Below are 5,980 nucleotides of genomic sequence, written 5' to 3' on the forward strand. Positions count from 1 at the left end.
GCCCGCGACGCGCGAATCAGCTGTTTCGCGTGCTGCGGCCGCTCGGGATCTCCCCCTCCCTCCCGGGTTTGAGAGCCTGGGAGGGAGGGCGAGCAGCGGCGCGCGAGCGGCAGCAGCGGAGGTGAGTTAGGGCGGCTGGGGCACATTTTTAGGGGCAGCATGGCCTGCGCCCAGAATGCAGCCCCTAAAAATGTGCCGCCCCAAGCACCAGCATGTTTTGCTGGTGCCTAGAGCCGGCCCTGGCTTTAACGGTGAGAATCCCCTGACTGAAGCTAGTCTGAGCTTTGAACAATATTGCACAACCCTTAAGCCATGGGAAAGAGGCTCTCCCTACCAGCCAGATGAAAAGGCCTAGCGAAAGCTGCAGGGAGGTGCTGAACCCCAAAGAGGCATGAGGAAACACCAGGTGGAAGGACCTGGGTTGGGGGAAAGAATGTTAAGTCCAGAAAGGGACTGAAGAAAATGTGGAGTGAGGGAAAGTCTTGTTTAGATTTACATTGACATTTGAATTGTGATGTTTTAATAAAAAAGAACTAGAAGTGCTGTTTGACTCACAAGTAGTTCGGTATAGTTTTTGAGAAGCTGAAAAAGGGGAAACTGTCTGAGGCAATGGTAGAGTTTGAGGCTGAATTGAGTATAGATACATTCTGACTACCTGCAGTAGCTTCCCCTCTGTGTAAAATTACCCATTATTGATACTTTTTATGTCGTTCCACCGGTGACAGCACTTGTGTAGAAAAGCCACTTGTATTGTAATCATTGTCTTCTTACACTGTGCAAAGCAGGGCTAGGTGATACACTGGTGAAAGACTGGCATGCCAGTACTTTCACTATTGCTACCCCCAGTGCAGTTGTTGTAGGTATTCCCAGCTCAGTTCACTGGGCCACCCTGCTCTGGAGCATATAAAGCTGAATGCTCTCAACCTAGACATTAGAATTATTTAATGTGTTTTGCTGGTTAGAATCCCCCCCTCCATCTTCCTGAATGCACATTTCACACTATCTCCAAAATTCCATGAATGGGCTCTCATATTGCTCCTGTTTTGTGTACTTTCTCAAGCTTTTCTTGTTCTAGTAGTAGCATGGTCCGGGGTGAGTCCATTAAGATTTTGAATCAAGTTTTCTTTCAAACCAAAAAGTTTTAAAAGTTACCTACTTTAGATCGATTAAATGGCTAATCAGTGAAGGAAAAAACAGGGAGGTTTTAAAACTGGTTCCTAGTGTGGTCAGAGGATCAAAACTTCAACCTTAAAAGCAGAGCAGTGACAAATTTGACTCAAGCTGTCAATTACTAACTAGCTCCCTTCGTGCTTCCTGTACATTATTTAATTAGCTCTCTCTTTCTTGCTTTCTGGCCTGTTTGTTCTCAAAGCAATGGAGAGAGACAAAAGGATAGATTAGCACCAATATATATTGAGAGATCCACCGTCTCTCTAAACAAAAAGAGTTGCTGGGCAATTGCCCATTATAAAGGACTTAATATGAACCAGGTTTTAGAAATCTTGAGGCAAAAATACTAAATTTGGATTAAATTCAATATTGGAGATGTTAGCTGGCAGTCTCACAAAACAAGTGTTCATATTCAAATGACTAATTTATCTACAGCAGGGTCCGTCAAAAAACAGAGAAGCAGAAATTAGAAAGAGGAAGAAAGTAAACAAAAAGAGGAAGAATTTTTAAAGATTACTCAAAAGGATCAGAGACTAGGATGATGGGGAACTAAGAATGAAACAAAGGCAGGAGCAACATAACCTAAGGCATATAGTGGAAACAAACATAAAATGCAAAGACACTAAAGACAGACATAAGCCCTGATCCTGCAACCACTTGTGTACGTGAGTACTGCCAATGAGATTTAAATGTCTCAAACCCATCAAGGCATTCGCAAATCTACCTATTCTTACCATTGTTATCCTCATCCTCCCTCCCTCCTATTTTTATAGACCTTGTTAGACCCTGATCCTCCCCTCACTCCTTCCCGACTCCCACCCAAAGTTCCACTAATCCATGGGGTTCTCTCTATGGGCACAGGAATCTGCCCATGCAATTCAATTGTAGAAACAGCCTTACATCAAGCTTTTCAGAGCAGGAAACGAACCTTATGTCTGTACAGCACCCAGACCCGGATTGGAGCACTACGTCAGCATAAATAAAATATAATAATTATTACCGGATTGAAGCAGGAATCTTGCCTTATCTTCTACTTGTAAAGTGCCACACCGTCTTTGGCACTGAGGCTAGGTCTACACTATGGGGGGCGGGGAGGGGGTCGACCTAAGATACGCAACTTCAGCTACGTGAATAGCGTAGCTGAAGTTGCGTATTTTAGGTCGACTTACCTGGCTGTGAGGACGGCGGCGAGTCGACCGCTGCCACGCCGCCGTCAACTCTGCTTCTGCCTCTTGCCACGGTGGATTTCCGGAGTTGACGGCAGAGCCATCAGGGATCGATTTTATCGCGTCTTCACTAGACGCGATAAGTTGATCCCCAATAGATCGATTGCTACCCGCCGATCCGGTGGGTAGTGAAGACGTGCCCTCAATAATATAGTAAGAGCTCCCCTTCCATGCACTGCACCTTTTGCTACCCACTCAGTACATCTCTCTGAATTCACACCACTACATTCTTATCCTCTCCTCCAAGCATCTGGTGGTGCTAGTAAGGGCACCAGACGGGGAGGACTCTGAGTTACTACAGAAAATTCTTTCCCAAGTTTCTCCCTGGCGGGTCTTGCCCACACATTCACGGTCTAACTGGTCAGAAGGTTGGGAAGAAATTTCACCCCAGGTCAGATTGGCCAAGACTCTGGGGAGGAGGGGGGTTCACCTTTCTCTGCAGCATAGGGCACAGGTCACTTGAAGGTTTAAACTAGCGTAAATGGTGAATTCTCTGTAACTTGAAGTCTTTAAACCATGATTTGAGGACTTCAGTAACTTAGCCAAAGGTTAGAGGTCTATTTCAGGAGTGGGTGAGGTTCTGTGGCCTGCAACCTGCAGGAGGTCAGACTAGATTATCACAGTGGTCCCTTCTGACCTTAAAGTTTATGAGTCTACGATTCCTTCCTCCACGTTATTCTCTGACGCTGTTGCTGCTCTTCTTCCCCTGGTGATTTACATCTCTTGAACTTTCCTCACCCCCAGACAATGTTTCTGGCCAGTTTCTACACCAGTTCGTGCTGCTAATCTCAATTGTGGGCAGGTGGGGGCCTCCCCATACGTATTGCCCATATGTAGGAAGCGGAAGGAAAAGCCACACACAAACATGTGGGGAAGCAGTTTCAAAAATGCAAACACTTTTTTCCCATGTTCTATTAGCTGTGTCAGCTGCTTCCTGCAAGAATGCATACTTGGCAACTTCTCTTGCCCCTTGCTTGTCCTCTGCTCTTCCCTGTAGTGCCCCCTGTTGCTTCTCCTCAAAACCTTCTCTGTTGGTTATTCAAATGAAGGTGAATGGCAGCCCTCAAGACCCAATAATTCCTTTTGTGCAACAATATCTGCTGCAGGGATGTTTGAACTTTGGAGCCCAAGCGCTACAGCTACTGGAGCAGGATTTAAATGCATGGTAAAGGTCTAGTAATTAAAAGAAATTGAAATGCAGGTTTGGGTAGGACTGAGCAAAATACTGACACCAAAGTTGATATAGGATAGTCTATTCCAACAAGTACATAACTAATTTTTATCTGAATATTAAGATCTCATATAGACAAGCTTTTCAAGTCACTTTCTATCTACTAATTATTCACATAACTCCCTGTACATGTACATAGTCAGACACCCTTTGTATCTGGAAGTAATATCTTAATTTTATTATTTTCCACAAGTCAGAACTAACAGAGAACTCTCATCAATCTCAGATTAGAGGCCCATTATTAGACCTCACATGGGATGGAGAATTTACTGCTCTCTGGGCAGTTCTTTCTTGGGTTTGTATAATTCAAATACACTTCTTAGATATTATGGTGCTAGGGGCTTTAGAAATGCTGATTAGATAGCATGATATTCTTAAGATTTCATAGCCTACAATATGCAGAAAACTGACATTTGTATCCGCCTTTCAAAAATATAATCCCCCACATGCCAGGGGCAAGTAGAATTTAATTTTTTTCCCCCCCATCATCAAGGTAAAGTGTGGAAAAGCAGATCTTGTGCCTGATAATTTTTCATGACCATTTTGTAAAGCTGATTTAAAGTAAAAGGAATCTATTCACATCCATTCAGTTTGCAGTTGAGAAATGAGCAACTATTTTGTTTGTACTGTTGGATTAGTTTAATTAGAAAAGCCAGTCAAATTCCATAGGTCATCTGGACAAATAGAAGGTACAATCTTTTCAATACTATTGTGTGAAATGGTTTTTATCTGCTGTAATTAAGCCCTAAATTTAAGCAGACGTCTGCCTGGTCTGAAGTTTCCATTATAAACAAGAACTACTAAAGGTCATTTACACTCTTCAATAAATAAGCAGGCATTCATACAACAGTGACATCTAAAATGAGTACAAAGTTTGCGAAAGGCTAACATCTTCCCTGAGATGCTAAAATAATGTATTCCAGCACTCCATGGCTTTGAGTATTGCTATTCATAAGATAAAAAGGAAAATGTACCCATTTCAGCTGTCAATGGGGTCACTGAAGATTGAAAGGCCCTAAATGTGACCTCTTGAATTTTTCTTTTTAATGTCTAGAGGATGATGAAAAATTATTATCCTACCAAAACTAAAGGGTGCAGTGCAAGCTTCTCAACTGCATGACCCAACACCAATAAACTCAGCTCAGTGTAGGGTTACCATTCGTCCGGATTTACCCGGACATGTCCTCCTTTTTGTGTTAAAAATAGCGTCCGGGGGGGAATTTGTAAATCACTAAAAATGTCCGGGATTTCCCCCCCATGCAGAGTGAGGCGCGGCTGGGAGGGCTGCAGGAAAGTCAGCCGCTCGCATGGGGCTCTGGCAGCCAGAGCCCTTCCCCCACAGCTTGCCAGGCTGGACTCCGGAGCAGCTGTAGAGCTCCTCCTCCCCCCCTTCCTTCCTCCCTCCCTCCCTGCATTCTGAGCCGGCCGGCCTGCCTGGCCGTTTGCATCGGGCCTCGGCAGCTCCTCCTCCCCTGCAGCCCAGCGCCCCGCTCCGGCAGCACTGTGCAGGGGCAGGGACCGGGTTGTGTGTTGCGCTGGGGAGCGCAGCCACGTGTCCGGCTCCGCACAGAGCCCAACACCATGTTCTGAGCGGCGGGGTAAGGGGGCCAGGGGGCAGGAGAAGGGACAGGGAGATTTTGGAGGGGGCAGTCAAGAGACAGGGGGAGGTTTGGGAGTTTGGGGGGGGGGGGCACAGGCAGAGTACAAAATGAGTGTATGCGTAAACAAAAGAAATAAATTCAGGTTTGATTGTTGCTAGATCACCTGTCAAGGAGCTGTGATTTAAAACTGTTTCAGCTTTCATTTGGAATGGTCAGATACTAGAAGCAACCATCGGTGGGACAAAAAGTTGTTGTGGTCTGTCAGCTTTCTCAGTGTCCTTTTAATATATAAGAAGCATTTAGAAAATGGAACTAGTAACTATGCTCCCAGCATTCTCAGGAAAATGTTCAGTCTACTTATCTAAAGAAATATGTACAGTACTAGCTCATGCGAGCAGAGACTTTAATATTAGCCACAATTCCTTATACCAGAAAACAGTCTCTAACATCAATATTTTTTTAAATACGAAAAATGTATTACTTAGAAGGGCTCTTTTTTTTAACCTGCCCACTGTTCCTTGCTGTGAGCATTCAAACTAAGAGGGTAGAATGGTTCAATTAATAGAGCACAGGATAGGAAATATAGATTCTATTCTTGGTTCTGTCACTAACTTGCTGTCATTTCTTTGCACCTCAGTTTCCTAATTTGTAAAGCAAAGATAATGGTACTTTTACAAGGTTTAATTATTTCTGATTTACCCAAATAAAACATTGGCTCGATATATGCAGAAGAATAAGCCTGACAAAAGCAA

Source organism: Trachemys scripta, chromosome 1 (assembly GCF_013100865.1).
Source record: "Trachemys scripta elegans isolate TJP31775 chromosome 1, CAS_Tse_1.0, whole genome shotgun sequence".
Taxonomy (NCBI): Eukaryota; Metazoa; Chordata; order Testudines; family Emydidae; genus Trachemys; species Trachemys scripta.